This window comes from Varroa jacobsoni, unplaced genomic scaffold, assembly GCF_002532875.2.
Source record: "Varroa jacobsoni isolate VJ856 unplaced genomic scaffold, vjacob_1.0 scaffold_456, whole genome shotgun sequence".
NCBI lineage: Eukaryota > Metazoa > Arthropoda > Arachnida > Mesostigmata > Varroidae > Varroa > Varroa jacobsoni.
Genome location: NW_019213358.1, coordinates 15,457 through 33,165, shown reverse-complemented (window position 1 = coordinate 33,165; position 17,709 = coordinate 15,457). Strand labels below are relative to the sequence as shown.

General features: G+C 39.1%; 1 protein-coding gene across 3 annotated transcripts in view; it reads right to left on the bottom strand.

The window, feature by feature from the left end:
* Window positions 1-17,709, bottom strand: part of LOC111260594 (uncharacterized) — a 121,229-nt gene that overhangs the window by 90,378 nt on the left and 13,142 nt on the right. Inside the window, exon 3 of one of the 3 annotated variants that reach the window (XR_002680428.1) lies at window positions 7,393-8,098. The exons of the other annotated variants lie outside the window; for them this stretch is intronic. The gene's annotated coding sequence lies outside the window, so the exon portion shown is untranslated. Of the gene's footprint in view, window positions 1-7,392; window positions 8,099-17,709 lie in introns of those variants that run through there. 3 annotated transcript variants of the gene reach the window in all.

The following is a 17,709-nucleotide window of genomic DNA, read 5'->3' as shown; positions in this document are numbered from 1 at the left end:
AGGCCATTTGTTTAAATAATAGGATTTTTGAGATTGAAAAATCACACATAGAATCTAAGAAAAAAAGCATAACGAAAGAAAATACGAAAATGATTGAGAGCAAAGTCGAAAGCATTTCGAGGTGTATTTCTCGAATGCGTTTCGTTGCCTTAGTTTTTCTTTAAACTTACCACCATCTTGTTTTATATAATTTTTTACTCATTAATCCACTTGATTAATTTTATAGTCTAACGATATTTTGTTTTAATTATGAGATTTATTTTAATCATAGTATGATTTTTGCAGTGAATGTGGTATTTTCATTTTGGAGCTGGGTCCGCAATAGAATTTTTTAAGCCGTGCAAAACGATGAGAACCGATCTGTACCGCAAAAAAAGTGCTTTCGAATAGCAGAAAGGGGACAGGAAACATACGCGACCGATGATTTATGTTCGAGGCTGAACGACTGTGTATTTGGCGAGAGTTAAGTTCTATTCTGTCCAGCTCCTCATTTGTTCTTTCAGTCCGATCCGCCAACACACTTAGAGAGTTCGCTCCCTCAAAAAGTCCGCTATGGGTCATTCAGAAAATGTTTTGTTATGCTCTTGCGGGGGTAACTTACATATTGAGGCTAGTCATCGATATGTTTAGCATAAAATGCTAGTATACTATATTCATTGCATTGAAAAAAAAAAAGCTTTTATAGGTTACAGTTGCATCGGCAACTATACGGACTAACACAGATATGTTACCCGTGTAGAAAACAATATCCAGAGCACAACCCATACAAACACGGATCACACATCTTCAGTGAAAGCTATGCACGACTTCATATTCAATCGTATCACACATGCAATACAATGCACTTTCTAAATGGAAACATTTTTTTCACAGTAACTTCTCTTTCAGTAATCCGCGGGCCATTTGAATCTCGTAAAACCTCTGTGGACACAAATGACGATGCTTGTGACAGGGCACGAATTCTCAGTATACAGTCAATGCATGCCGGGTAGAAGACGAACAGGCTGGCGGCTTCCATTCTTATATTACTGATGGCCTATGAGCTGATACAGAACAGGATATTTGACCATATGCTACACTAAAATATTTCTGAAAGAAACATTTTACTATAGCGTATAAGCAAGGTGGATTAAGTGGCTCAGGAATCTATTGTTACGAAGGGTCGGCACCGTTTTATATCCAGAATCCTTAAGACGGACGCTGTATCTTTTCATCAGCTATTAGTGAACAATTAGTAAACTTGCGCATATATTGAGCAGACTGTCCAGCTGATATTGACAGCGAACCGGAACTAATTAAGACTACTTCCTGGTAAGTGAAAAGAGGAATAAATCTTATGGCGAGCGTGATAGCTAAAACGGCGTCCACTTATTACCTATTGCACAAAATGCGGCCATTTACAAAAATTATATCCATCGGTAAAGCCGCTCAGTCGAGTTCGAGAATACTGGCTCATGGGTAGTTGTATGTTCTTTGCCTTATAGAAGCGAATTGCGCAATAAGCGACACAAGCTTTATTTTGCTTAAATTACCACAATTATCAAAAACGTTAGGAATACTGGTAGGCAGGAACTAAATCACACAAATAGAGATCATAGCAGACTTAAGCAAGCAGCGGAGAAATATTGATGGTCAAATCGGGGTAATGACGTCTTAAAGCTGAGTAATTAAATGCAACGACCAGCTCACAGTTTTGTTGCCAGCGAAACTAGGAACATCCGCAACAGTTCAGTCCAAGTTATGTCGAATTAACTTAGTGTAGACTTGAAGCTAGATAGCAGAAAACTCAAGCAGTGTAGTCTTAGGCCACTTTTATGGGTCCATGCTTATGATAGGGTTCGTAATTTATAAAATTGCCGTTTGGTACTGAACTTGTGGCATAAGCTGTTAACCTAACTGAAACGATTTATGCGCACTCACCGAAAATAATGCAAACGACGTTCTGGATAAGGAGGAAAACGGCTTCCTATAAACGGCTATCAAGGATGAACCAATATTGCTTTTGAGGTGCAAAAAATTCCCGACGATCAAAATAAAATTGAACAAGGCAGCAAGACAGTCAAGATAGCTAAATACTTCAGAGTCCACCTAGCTCAATCCATGCAAGGAGCCCTCTGCGTGAAGTTTGTAATCAGCAAAATGACAAAAGTCTTTGCTGAACTAATAAGACTGATTTTTAATATCCACAGCAGTTTGTTGCAGAGTCAATTATACTATTTGGAGCTTCAAGGATAGAGATGCTGGGCAACTTTTAATAAGCACAAGAGTAGGATGCTCTAAAAGGCCGAGAGGCGTACGGCACGGTTAGTATCTACAGCGAGCACCATCACACGGGACTCCAAGACAGCAAGAAAAAGACAACGCTGGCCCAATCAATCGCAGAAGCCCACTAAACTTAGGAAGCAAATATGATGTCGCGGATAGTCGAAGAAAATGTAATTCCTGCAAGGAGATTTGGAGCCGCCGTACGGGATGGTCTCGAGCACGAAAGACGTGATATGCCAGAAGAATGTTTTCAACTTTTCACTATGAAATTTCCCAATCGTATTTAGAGAGACTAGAATAAGCCCCATTGGCATTATGCGTACATTGTAAAGCTGGAAAGCGAGATAATGTCCAGCACACGGCCTGCGGGTGTGCAACAACCCAGAAGCAGACACGATGGCAAAAAAGTATCGTACTAAACGGTTGGACGGTTTTACAAAGTGCATTACTGACTTCAAAGGGCACGGAAAGGCTGGAAAACGATCAACCGAAAAAGACAGAACAAGACGGACTTGAGCCATTGATTAGACTCATAAAGAGCTGCACTAACGACCAGACTTAAAGATTGTATGAAGGGGTTGCCCTTCATGTTGAACAAAACATGTCTGACGAGGGCGAAGCTGAATTTGAACTGCCCAAACATTTAAACTTCTGGCATATGCCATTTCTATCAGTTCTCAATACCATTTAATGCAGATTCGACACAGAGATTAAAGCGGTGCATTAGTTGGCAAAACAAAACCCAACTGTCGGGGCCGGGGTCCGACATTAGACTAGGCCGCGGTGATTCATTTCTGCATAATGGTATTTGTAAAGCATTAAATCATATAAACAAAATAGCAAGTTATTCGGATGATCAGATAAAACGTTTCATTTTTGCGTCGTCAAGATGATTTATATAACTGTTGAAACTGTTAATCCTGGCACTGGCGTGGCGTGCCATAATCAGTATCTTTGATACAATTTATATTTATCTTTATATCATCTTGATAATTTATTTTCTATCTGTTAAGTAACTATGACTTTCTAACAAAGCTAATCTAAATTATGAGCTAAGAATTCTTTCATTTTTGGTGTGTCCTCATCTTCTAATCTAGAATGATCGCTGACGTAAATAGCCAACTAGGATAAAAATGAATAAGATAGCGCACACTAAATCTTACTCACATCTCATCCTATTAATTAGAACTAGACTTGAAAAAATGTTTTTTAAAACGACTTCAACAAATGCATTTTTTGTCCAAAACTGCATTAGTATTTTATCACAACGTTTAAGCGATATGGACGAAAACTCTACCTAATTAATACACAATCTACCTAAACGAAAGGCCCACTTAAAAGCACCATGACTTGGGGTGTTTCATATGTAGGATTTCCACTACAGCTATTTTTTTCGTTTCGAATTAAATATTATATATATACGTATAATTAAATATTACTATATACTATAGAATACATTGTTTGAAATCTCTCTGGAAAACTTCCGAGTAATATAAAGCATTACCTTGCAAAATTAAATGTCTTCAGTTTGAATGAAAATATATAAAAATAAAAGAAAAAACAAAACATGAACAGACTTTATGAATTGCTCTAGGCCCACAGATGTTTAGAGGTCTCAGTTTTTTGACAACGACATCACTTTTTTAGCAATAAAGGTTAGTATGCAACAGTAGTACAACAAATTTATGTGTATTGAATACGTAATAATAATAAAAAAATAATAAATAAAATGCAAAAAATGATTGAATCCAACTGAAAAATTATCTAATTTGATTTTCAATTCATGTAAACGTTGCGCCAATTTAGGTTAGATAGGTCCCGTGTTTATTGGTTATAAGGCGGTAGGTATCACGATTTCCGCCTAACCTCTCGATTGTTACACTGGTAATAAACTCTTTAGTTTCGAATATTTTAGGTGGTATGTAAGTCAGTATACTCCGACCTACCCGGATAAAACTAAATAACAGGTTGCCATGTACCAGCATCATATTCTCCTATGTTACTCGAAGTCTATCGATATCGAGTAGGGCTTTGCCGTTTGCGACGGCCTGAAGAATGAGCAAATTAGCCGGGTTCCTGTGCCGCATCGATTTCAAATACGAACCACACGAACAAGCACCTCGTTTTTTCCGCATAGCCTTAGTTTCGACCAACTCTTGACTGGACTTGATGTGAACTCCTTTCCCGTTTGGCTACTCACATCCGAATTGGTTCTCATTGAAAAATCAGGACTGCGGAATAAACTCCTAAAGTCACTTGCTTGATATACAACGAAAACGTGAATCTTAAATATTACCACCAAGTTATGTTAGAATTATAATCAATCACAGTTTTTTAACCTACGTTTAAGCCTACATACCGGCATTACATAGCACTTCAGACTTAAGCTCAGATGATTTAACTTGGATTAGCAACTTATTTTAAACCTATTTTTTACTTAACTATTCTATATTTAACAGGCTTTATTACTTGTTTTTTTTTTATTTTACTTTATTTTCCAGCATATTGTTTTCTTCTTTGATTCTACCTAATTTCAATCTGAATTACTTCATAACACATTTCCTGTATCTCACTATGGTTATCAGATATTCATTTTTTTCAGATAAATTGATTAAGTTGGTTTGTGATGTTGTATACGTGCTACAAATTGAGGTCGAGTGTCGTGCATGGTGGCAATAGTTGGTCGATTGTTGCGGACAATAAACACTACATGACCGCGGGATGGAAATTTCTATATCATTAGGCCAATCAGTTCCCATTTCACGTCATATTTATTTACTCAGCTTGCTATTTATACGCCACGTGAGTATAAACAATATATTTAAGAATCTAAGTTGGATATAATGAGAGTATTTGGACTCAAAACATCAGCACACCTTAAGATTATAGGACCAGTTCGTGGACGCCTTAATACATATGGCGTTGTGTGGTATCTTAACGGCCGAGACACTGATCCGGCAAAGCAAATTACTCTACCTCGATGATACGCCTGTGCAAATTGTATCTTACAAATCAGTATCTTCGCAGCTAGATGTTTAATTCAAACCAACCCGAAAAGGTCCCGATAAATATGATAATTTGCTACTCTAATAAACTGAGCCTTCTTAGCGATGCAGAGATTTGAGATTCGATTACCGGATCATGCAATGCTTATGTCCTAAAACAGGAATTCACAGCGATTTCCAACTCAATATAATATTGGTCCCTACTACTATAATTAGACAATTATATTATTATGTAATAACCCCAAAATTTTTTAGTAATTATTGCTCGTATTTAGCGTTCACTAAACGAACCCGCGAGCCATTTTTTACCATTGATGAATTTAACTAATCTGAGTTCTTAATATTACCTTCAACCTGAGCTACCTGTAGTATACACTGACAGTTAACCTGTTGCAATCGCTTTGTCCCAGCTGACCCGTTACTCTTCTGTAATTATTTCATCAGCGTCCTCTAATATGTCTGCTCGGGGACTCAGCTCCCAACTTAAAATTTTTCCCGCTCGTAGCTTTACGTGTGTTTCTATCATATGATCACAGAGCTTTTATAGTGTAGGCTAATTGACTGTACCTCCGAGACGCACGTAAATAGAGTCGGCCGTCGACCGACCTCTGAGGGACATTCTGGACGCACGTAAATTGAGTCGGCCACCGATAGACTTTTGGTAACCATTTATAGAGCAGCCCAATCTATAGACTATTTCCGAGAGGTCACCAAGGCATAAGGATTCCTTAACCCTCCTTTTTTATGATAAGTAGTAACATATTTTACTAAGTAAATATATACATATATATTTATTTGATTGATATGTTAAGTTTGGTATATTCATCTTGTTTCCGGGATATCACAGATACGTATAAGGTTTTTCTTGTACTGTAGTTGTAATAAAAATAATAAAAAAATCGATTGTAAGTTTTTTACATTCGGTTATCCTTCTTTAAGAACGAATTAGACATTTTTTACAAGAATCAATTTACCGTTTCAATTTTCCAATTGACACGAATCATAGACTCGTTCAAAAAACCACTCGAAAGTAGCTTAAAACGCGTTTTTGCTGCATTAGCATACCGATACGATTAATAGGCCTTTCGCTGTTTTCACTCATTCACACTATATGTTGTATTTATGTTCACCTCATAGAGATCTATCAATTAGTGCCAAGAAAAACCCTTAATATAAAACAAACTTTTACATAGAATAGCATGTCGTTTTCAACCCAAAAAACCAAAATCTGGATATGTAAACATGTATTCCACTAATTGAGAGCTTTCGGCTGATACTAAGAAATACCCTTATGCAGACATTCATATAAAAGAGTTTCATCCCAGTATCACTGAAGCAAAAAAACTACCACATTCGGTTTTTTGACGTTTTTCCGCCGAAATAGCTCCTTTAGCTATCAGAGGAATTAGCATTTTTATTCGGCTCGCCGCGATCTAATAACTGACATGAAAATGGGTATCTTAGTAAAAAATGTTTCGGTATTTTGGCACTCCTTTCCTAAAGATTCTAAGAATATTTTATAAAAGAACGTTTTATTGAGATGCTCGCGATGTCCGCTGCTATACCTCTGCAATTGATACCAATCACAAAATTGTTTAAAAATCCGTTCAAAATTGCCTTAGAGCACAAATTTCATCCTATCGACACCCTGGGAAAAAAAGTGCCATATTTGGTATTTTGAACTATGTTCGCGAAATACTTATTTTAGATAAGGGTATATGGATTGGATTTTTACTGTCGAGATCTATAGGTTACAAAAATTCCCTCCTGTTTAAAACATCGTATTAAATTTTCCGGCTACAAACGGAATTTTGCACTTGATATATATATATATATATAAGAAGATACATAGCATTTCGAAAGAGCTTGTCGACAGCCCTCGATTGTTGCTAACAGCGACTTTCACCCACATAGACGTTCACGGAAACATTCCGTTGCTTTTTTTTGAGGTTATAACGTTTTTCGATAAAAACGCATCAAAATATTAGCCTACCTTAGCTTTACAACTTGCTCATACACGACCTAAAACTAGCAGCAATCCAAAATGTACCCTATTATCGAACACCAGCTGTAATAAATATTTAGGGATCATATTAGCTCTACGCTACATTATAAGCAAAAGAAACGGAAAAATATCTATAATAATAAAATAATAATAATAAAAATACTACTGTTCATACTCCATTGCTAATGAGCCTGTATTAAAATTATCATTTAACTTTTAAATCGAATAAAACATTAAAAATTATTTGCGAATATCCATACAACTTTTCATAAATCCTCAACGGCTATTAAGCAAAGCGCCCAGAAAAGGGTCAACTTGACCGAATTAGCGTTACGCTCCATAGAGCGGGGAAAAATATTCATCTATTCAAAAAGACATACGTCGAGATGGTCCACATTTCATTCTCGATTTCCTAAATTAATCAAATTAAAAATGAGTAAAAAATAAAATATGAAGTATGGAAAATTGTTTTTAAATTTGATATCGTGCCATTACATTTCCAACACAAGGCCAATACATTTCCAATACAAATATCTCACAAACATGCAACAGCTATTAAGCAAGTCACAAAAAACGACAAATATGCCCAAATCAACATTATGCTTTACAGGAAAAATATTCATCCAACTACCTTCATCTTACGTGCAATTCTTTCACGGCTGAAACTCTAATGACCCGTCAAGAATCAGCCCAATCCGATTTGTATCATACAAACAAACAGACGGGTATGAAGTTTTTGTAGTACAATAGACGGATTCGTGGAGTCCGGCCGGCGCCTGTTTCGTCGTTGGTTAATTTACCCCGCCTGATTCGTTCGCCTAGACTAATAAAAACCATAGCTTTAGTACACACAAACAGTTGTTCTATTGCAGTTGCCTTGTCTTATCTCACTCGTCACCCTTTTATCTAGTTTTCTTTGCAGCCTGTTCTAATATGTTCGCTAAAGAACCCAGTCAATGTGATCTTTGGTACATTTTTGTAATTTGATTATGGAACTTTTTTATTGTTGGCTGATTGGTTTTTTCCGGGACATCACAAGGACACGAGGGCTTTTTATTTTTTTTCTGTTATAATATATAGTAATATATTTTACTGAATGGTATTCGTCTAATTTATAACCAGCTTGATTTGAGCTTGAAGATAGCAAATATTAACATATTTTTTGACATTTTGGCAGTTTGTTTAAAAATGATTTAGTTGCAGTTCGAACCGAACGGATGTGTGCGAAACAGTTCCGTACTAATTTCTCAATTACCGGAGCTTTACAGATTGAATCGAGAGATTATTGGAGTCAGTCAACGGATTGCAATTCCATGCACTGATGAGCGCTAAAAATATGCAGTCATGCCTAGCGCATGACTGCATATTTTTCCATATGACCATGTATTTCGTATATAGTACAAGTAAAATCTTTCTTGTTTTTTGACTTTTGTGCAGTGCACGATTTCTTCAAACGTAGTCCGTTTACATGACTTACATAACCTCTATTTCCGTCGATTAAGCTAAGCGATAGCTCGAAAGCAGCTTCTAGCTTCTATTTGTAAACGCGATGAAACTAAGTAACTAAAATAGAACAACAGTAAAACACGACTCCTGGAACACGCGGTGAAAAATACAACAGTGATTCCAGGCCCCCAAATCCTAAATAGGGGAAAAGGGGCACAAAAATTTTCTACAATAAGGGCCCCAGATTCAAAAGGGCGCAATCTTTTGTGTACACGATATGATGAAAGACTGGAAGGCCTAAGCTAATGCTACGATAAATGTGATAGCATGTTTCTTGTTACATATCGAACAGCTTATGAGAGAAGAGCCGCAAGCTGAGCTACCGAAACAGTGGTTTAGTACTTCCTAGCTGGCCGGTAGCAAGCTAATCAACTGAACGATTCGTGAAATGTATGGATAGTACGGCACTGGAAAACAAAATCATGGCGTACATCGTATTCCCACTGCACTGTGTTAAAGCTTTAGATGCAAACCAGGGCGCACGTCAACCATGCCCCTGCAGGACGAAAGGATGGACACGTCCAAACAAATTCTGTGACTCCATCGACAAAGACAGTGTGGGTTATGGATAACGCTATCGTCGAGACCCTTAGACCATTTTTGTGGGAGCTCTTGCCCCGGAAAGCGCCCATCACAACACGTGCAACCACGAAAATGGATATAAATAGCCCGATAGCTGAAGCGGATAAGCGCCACGGGGTTTCAATAGTGCTTGCGTACCGGCAGGTTATCATGAGCGCATGAAGTTCGAAAAGAACGAATTCATAGCTGCAGCTGCTGAGTCGCGCGCTGCGAAAGCAAAGGGATGCACTTAGAGTCCGAGCTGAATATCCTATCCGTTCTCTATTTCGAGTGAGAGTGTAGAGCCACTAATAATGTACTTGCAAGAAGGGCAGCTCAGAGTACGATTTTCTCCCTTATGTCTTTATCAATCATATAGCCTCAAGTTGTTAAGGGTGGCGGATAAACAGAGCTAGAAAGGTGATGTAGCTAAGAAGATCACGTTAATTTCGCAAAGCGTATCAAACCTTCTTTAAGGGATGAAGATTTAGAGGACTTGGAAGGCAAGCGTGCAAACGCGTGGAGGGATGAGTCGCAGGTCTGTAGCGCCGAATGCCCGCCGCTACTAGACTCGTCAGTACACTCTGTCGGCCTGACTGCTGCAGCCGAAAACGTTTGTGAGTTTCGTAAGGAGCGTACTGGAGAATCATCGCCGCTTCAGGCTTTTAAAGAGGACTCCTCGTTATTCGAATCGATTCGAAGATGTGTCGGCACTCACCATAGAATTGCCGCGGTTCCCGCTATTACCGACGATCGAAGAATTTTTAAATCAGACCCTGATCGCGCCGTAAACACAGACCATGCTTTGGAGCAGCAGCCACAGATATCGCAATCAGTCGCCAGTACACTCTCAGAGCTGAGATCAGGCCGAAGTCATGAGAAATGCTAAAGGTCATTTAGTGACACTGCAAGGGCGCTTTTTCATTAGAGCTACTCTAACCGGAAACCTGGGATGAAATCAGTATCCTACCACTGACGGAGATCTGAACAGCTAAAACATTCGGTATATACTTTGCTGGCCTCAGAATACGCCTTGTGGTTGCCTATGTGACAGAGAGGCCACTCTAACCTTCGCGGAGAAGCTTGTCGGCCTACAGGCCGGCGAACTCTGGTTCAGCGTTTCCATCATGTGGCAGGGGACTTCAATTCTGATCTGCATTAGCCCCCTTAGAACTGGATGAGAGGGCTGCAAGACACTGATTGGCACGTATCATTGCTGGATAATCAACCTTAGCATGGTACCCATATTTGTTGGTCCTGCGTGAAGCTTTGTTAAAAATATCTTTGTAGCGAACATGAGAAAGGATAAAATCAAATACGTCGGAGCCAGTCACTTTCTCTTGGAGGAGAGCTCCACGAACGCACTCTCGTTGGATTAGGGCTTGAGGCCCCCTTCGAACCATAGCTTGCCGGGAAGAAAAACCTTTATCGCATAAATTGGACTTCTTTCTGGAACGGTCTCATGAGGTTTTCCCAGTGCCAAACTCAACTGATGTCAAAACGCGTCGTCTCGTCGACATTCTGCCATTTTGAATTTGTCAAGCCCGCAGAGGACTTCGGCCTTGGATTAATTAAAATAGCTCGCCGTGCCCAGGATTTCGTTAATCTACTGGCAACGCCACAACGGGCAACAGGGCCGCTGCATTCAATGCAAGAAATACCAAGAACAGCGGGAGGCAATTTTTATAAGAAAGCGCAAGCGCCAGCCACATATATGGTTTGGCCACCGTTGACTGGTATCGTGTCCCGTTGCCTGATTAGTCCTCACGGTCCACTTCGCTAGAATGCTCTCATCGAATGACATCGTACTGTACCGAGTTTCACCGCTTAGTGCCACGTGGTGAAAGCCAACAACAAGCGAATGTGAAAGGCTGGGCCAAGGTATCTTCCCCGTAGACTCAGACGCTTAAGAGCCTTCACTCAAGGAAAGGACGCAATACTCTGATCATTTTCATAGACAAAGGCAACCCAGGTCAACTGTCATTTCCCGCGTGGTCGCGAAAAAACGCTTGATGTAAACTTCCTTGTATCTACATGCAAGGGGACTAACCGTATTCTTGGAAAGCGTAAGTGCAATACTATGGAAGCAGTACAGATTCAGGAAAAAAAATTGGACCGACAGAGCACACAGGATCTTACTTGCCGATATCAAACAAAGTTTAAGTAGCCTTCGGTAATATAACTGCGCATGTTTGTGGACTTCAGAGGTGCCTTCAACTCCACCTTATAGAATTTAGCCTTCAGCATCCTCCCCAACGTCGTTGTTCTTGCGAACGTGCTTAGCATAGTAGTAACGATACTCTAGGATAACAGGGATACACTCGATGATGGGATCTCGGTGCTGTCAGTGTTCTCCTAGAGCTGTGGACACCGATGATAACTTAAAATCTTTCCTTTTCTTAGCCTTACTCAAAGATCTTCTTCAGATTACGTGTAGACTCGGAAATATGATAAAAATTTTCATCTATGCAAACGATTTAGCTATTCACGGGAGCAGTCGCTTCTATGTGTAGCAGGCCTTAGCCAGATGACATCCTGTCGTCTTCTAATCAAAAGCGACCTAATGAAGGCAGAGCCGCGGATCGTGACACGCTATATCTCTTTAATCAATATATATATAGGTATTATATATATATATATAAACATATAGGTATTATATACATATATATGATACACATATTGATCGATTTACCCATCTAGAATTGCTGATTTCTTATAAAGGCCAAAATTCTTTCCAGTATGTTGCAGAAAAGCCTTAATAGTTTTACTCTTAATATTCCGCTCATGCTGATTATCTTTCTCAATTACTTTGCGACTTCTCGATTTCAGAGTTGCGTCAGTTGTCACATACGGAGTAAGATTAATCTAGGATGATCAAAGTAACAATTATTAAGCATTTGAAGCGAAGGCTTCGTCCCTCAAAAAAGCATTATAATTGCACCGGACAACTCGTAACCGGCTTGTCTCCCTTGCAGCGGCGACGCCACTGTTCACCCAGGACCTTCACGGCAATGGCAATATTCTAAGAAAGCCTGGTGGAATAGGATCGAAAACTCGTAGAGGTCGATGCACTTCAATTTTTCACTTGACCTTTATTAGAAATAGTTAAAAATGCGCTAGAAAGCCTCTCAAAACGATGTTTTAACTCACTGTTATATAGACAAATCAACTTGACCAACAGAGTTATTGAAATTTTTGCTCACAGATATTCATTTTGTATTGCATACCTAATCGGATCATGAAGATTTATCGATTGGTATCAAGAAAATTTGTCACATATAACACCAATCTGTAATGTTTACCCTTCATACGTCATTGTCGACCCGAAAACTCAAACTAATATTTATAATCACGTAATACTTTTTCATTCAGCTCATCGAAACCTTATCTTACAAAAACTTACATGAAAAAAAAATGTGTCCCAATGTCACCTGAGCGAAAAAGTTACTACATCTTCTATTTTAGTTTTTTTCACACGAAATGTTAATCTTAGCTGTAGGAAGATTAATTTATATAAAAAAAAAATTTGAGTCAAAAAATTGATACACTAAATAGAAAGAACGTCTTTGATAATTCAATATTTCTTTCAGAAAATTTTCTAGTGATTATTTTCGAATAAAAATGCTCAACAAAAACGTTCGCCATTTCAGCTGAAGATTGACACTTACTAGAAATTCCCTCCAAAAGGCACTCAAAAATAGCTCGAAACGCATTTTCATATTACTGGCCTGTAAGTGACGTGGACCTATTGTTTTGTTTTTAATTATTTTTAAGCTAAAATATAATTTCATGTGTAAGAATATGCACCTTATTTTTATTTAGCTTGTCGTGATCTATTGATTGAGGTAAAAAAGACACCTCTTACATTTTGTTGAACTACGTGCATAATTACATGTCGAATTCTTATCCTTCAGAGAATATTTTCCGCCTAAAAGCTGAAATGCGGGTATATAAACATATAAATCGTTTTAAGAGCTTTTGATTGGTATCGAAGTACTTCTCTGTATAGATCTCAATATAGAAAATTATTCCAGTGTTACTTAAGCGAAAATGCTGCTACATTATGTTTTTGACTTTTTTCATTGAAAAATATTAATTTTAACTATAGAAACCCATATTGCAATTTTGCTCAGCCCGTCAAGATTGATCGACTGGTGTTAAGAATTAGTGTCAATTATGTTTTCCATATTTCGACATTTCTTTCCAAAAATCTTTCAGAGAAAAAATTCTTTCAAAAAAATTGTTCAGCGAAAATGTTCGTCATATCAAACGCTACAATTTTCCAAACAATTAATAATTAACGGAAATTCGCTCAAGAAACCACTCAAGCGTTATTGGAAACGCATTCTCCCCGACTGTCACATGATTCAAACGAACCCTTCAATGGATTTTTAATAATTTTCCTACCAGGATGTCTATTTTAGTTATAGGAACTGTATTGTATTTTTACTCGTAGGGATTGATCAATTGGCGTTAAAAACACTTATGAAAAACGCCATGTTAAGTTCACGTTCTTTCTGGCGCATTTTTAACCTAAAAATTGAGATTAACGTATAGGGACATGCATTTTTGACTCAGCTTTCAATTATTATCAAAAAAAAAAAACACCCCCCACCCCACACAGACCTGCGTGGAATCAGACAAACGGTAGCAGCATATAGATAGACTAGAAATGCTTCACGAGCATTCCTAATATAAGCCGTGTCTAGTTTACTGTTAAAGACATTTTATTTCATCTGAATAGAGTTTCACAAGTAAGTCTAATTATATCTGTTATAGTTATTAGGCTATAATGTTAATAGGCATCAAACTGGATAGCTCCTATTACAATCTAGTATAAACACAGTCCTTCACGCAACATACGTTGAGCGTACATGACTCTCAAGATTGAAAACGTGACGGGCATCACCCCAATCCGTGAACTAAGAGACATTGTATGTGAAGAAGGTTTGGGGAATTATTGGTGCAATTGGTCTTTGATCGTTTGTCCAAAAGTGGTCACCCACGGGATCATCACCTCGATGACCTAGGTGCCTAAATAAAAAAAATACGGTAAAACTGGTAAAAGAGCCTGAACAGCATGTTAGTTAGAAATTGGCAACTGTAGACTATTGATGGAGAGACAGAAGTGTGCAACTAGTTGAAGCGTGTGTTGCCGATTGCCGAAATAGTACTTGCAGATGTTGCGCAAAGTAAAAATGTTGTGCCTGTGTTGTCAAAAATATTACAACGATGGTTGTTGGAGATCTGCGTAAAACCGTGTAGTGCAAGACGTTGTAAATCACAGTGCTTCTTGCGGTGGCAATGCTTTTGAAGGATACTTCAATATTTACAAACCAATGAACAGCAACGTAAAGTTGATCGTGACTGAAGATGATTGGCGGTGACTAAGTAGTACGTCAGCGTTTCGGAAAGAGCGAGACTAACTCAACGGAGTAGCATGATTTTGAGCTTCAATCAATCCGAGTTAATTATGGCAGTAAGGAGATGGGGGTACAAATCGTAGCTGCTGCGTAGTTTTGAATGCTCAAGAATTTTTATGGGGATAATTGGTACACTTTTTCATGTCACAGAGTATATGGCGAGAATCCAGTTACCTGAAAGCTATTGGAGGTTTCGATTCTGAAGTGTATCGAGTCGACGTCACATGAGATCTAATAGACGGCGTGATACATCGGGGTCTCTATAGGAAATAAACTGATGCAAAAATCGGTAATATCTCGGACCATTCGATTACTCGATACTAATATGCATGTCCTTGGATTCTTTAATAAGAAAAGTGTGTAAATCTCATCGATGAAATGTTCATACATTCGTAGTGTATTACTACTATACAGGGATAAAGCTATAGTATTGTTGGCAATTTATGGATACCTGTGCTCACAAATGTCTAATAACTCACTAACTGAAAGTAGTCGACGACAGCTGCAGTAAGGCGTATATTGGTGATCGACTTCTGTATCATGGAATGCCCTCACAGATCAAAGTGCTTTATGTACTACACATCTTAAATTTCAGCAGTAGTGCTGCGCCTTGCAACGGGTAGCAGCTGGCGCGAGTTCTGCAGCACACTCTTAAGGTTCTGCCAAGCGTTTCGTCAAAGTTGTTGATGTCATCGATGAATTGGTTAACGGTTTCGAAGGCCTTCAGTTTAATCATAGGACGCTTATTCCATACAATAAATGCCGTTAAGCAAAGAAGAGCAGCTGTTTTCTGAGCTCTTGCTAATACTGCGTGACGTGGGGACTTCGAAGCACAAGTGAACAGTGCAGCAACCAAAAAAATCAAGGTCACAGCAACGCTTAAAGTAGCAACTGTAATTCTATTTTTGCGACAAGTAAATTCATGAGGAAGGTTTCACCCACGCTTCTGGGTGCGTCGACAGAGGTAATTTCGACTAGATCTTTGGGTGTTTTTGTAGGAAAGGAAGGTTGAAGTCGTGTAAAGTGTCCGTCGACTTGCTTTCAATGTACGTTTAACCTAAGCGCTTTACCTTTGGTTACTGATAGCGTCATACTGCGCACCGATACGTGTGCGTTATGTAGGAGATCTTTAGCTATTGCCTTCTTATGCATGAATCACAGACTATATGGGTTGACTAGCTCGCCCGTTATCAATACGGTTATGAATAGATCTTCAATTGCCTGTGGCGTCTGCACAGTGTCGGCATCTGTCATAGCGTGGTTATTTGATTTGTATGCAGGTTTCTTTTTACGTGGAAATATAACCTGCGTCGACTGCTTTCAATGCATTGAACAGTTAAGGTTCAAGCAAGGACTAGACCGCGCCGGCTGTGTAGTTGCAGCCGAGACTGTGCTCAAATAGTATGCTGGCGAGTAGGAAACGTGGAACCGCGCTTCCGTTTCGTTCACTTGTTATTTACACGTGTGCAACTTAAGTTCCTCGGTGTAGAGCAGTATTTTAGTGCACGGATCTTGCTTATAAAGTACCACAGATGCCTACCTGTAAATCTCAGTGCCGTGGGCTGCTTGCCCTCGTGGAAGAATACGTTCTGCTTCTGAGATAAATGCAAATGGAATGAGCGACTCCGCTGGAGAGCCTTTCATAAAGCAGTGAAATCAGCGCTTGTGAAATGGCTTTGGTATGCTTGATTTATTCGCTGCTACAGTACTGAGTTGTCTCATCACCCTTAAAAATAGCCCTGTCGCTACTCTTCAGTGTGCCTTAGTTACATATTTAATCGATTTTATCAGAGGGGCACATTTCGACATTAAGTGGCGGTCGAAGGCTTTCAGAAGGTGGACGCTGTACGGAACTACCCACTGCGATGTTATGGCATGATTAACATACTGCTGGCTTATTTTGTAACCGACAAGTCTCCTATCCGCGACGCTGATATGTTAGATAGGTATTTTCGGCATACAATGTATGATACGTGTAGAGCTTGGAGAACTCCTTTGAGCATCGATAGTTTATCATGCATGAAAGTTCAACTGTGTGGAACGACCCGTGAGTCATGTGCTTCAGTACTAGCATGTGAAGTTCTGGGTCTTGTGCTGGACCCCAGATTTCCGCCTGCACAAATTTATCGCACGTTTCTGGCTGGGACTTCGTTTGTTGGTCGAGGCCGAGTAAAATGTGTACATGCGGAAACACTTTTTTTAGTATCCTTTAGTGCGTAGATATGCAATAACATTGTTTCCAGTAGTGGTTAGTTAGCTGAAAGTGCCAGTTGTCGTCATCAAATGCCAACAACAGCATGTACCGCCGACTCCAATAAAGTCAGTGTGATTTTGAAAGGACCTAAAGTCCAAGCGCCCGTAAATTGGGTACCTGTCGGTTATCGGGAGTGTCTCGCTAACGGAGAACGATGTGCCGGGGTTGCGGCAGTCCTGAACAATAATTCCTATCTTTTCGGCTGTTGGCATAGTGTACGTCCGGCCGTATGGGCCCAGTGGCGGCAGATCCAGATCGATAACGATACGAGGTTTGCGTACATTACAAAGGCTCTCCTTTGCTATGATGAGGTCACAAATATAAGAATTCGCTTGTCAGAGTATAACCCCAAACGTTTTAACAATAACGGGGAATTCGTAATATGCAATCAGGGTTCAATGGGAGCTTGAGGATCTAGAAGATAAATTAGAAGAAAATGACATGGCTTGACATTGTTGGCATTAGTTGACTTATTTGATAATAGAAGGCCATCTGTATAATAACAAAATGTTGTATGTACCGTCATGAGGATGTTAATGTCCGCTTAGGCCGAACGATGTCATTTTGAAAATCGTATTTTATTTTCTGTGCGTCTCGTGCTCTACCTTTGAATCGGTAGTCATATCATCGCGATCGAATTTTGGTTCGCGGTTAACGTTAAGTGCGTTAGGAGGCTGCCTGTCTCTTAAA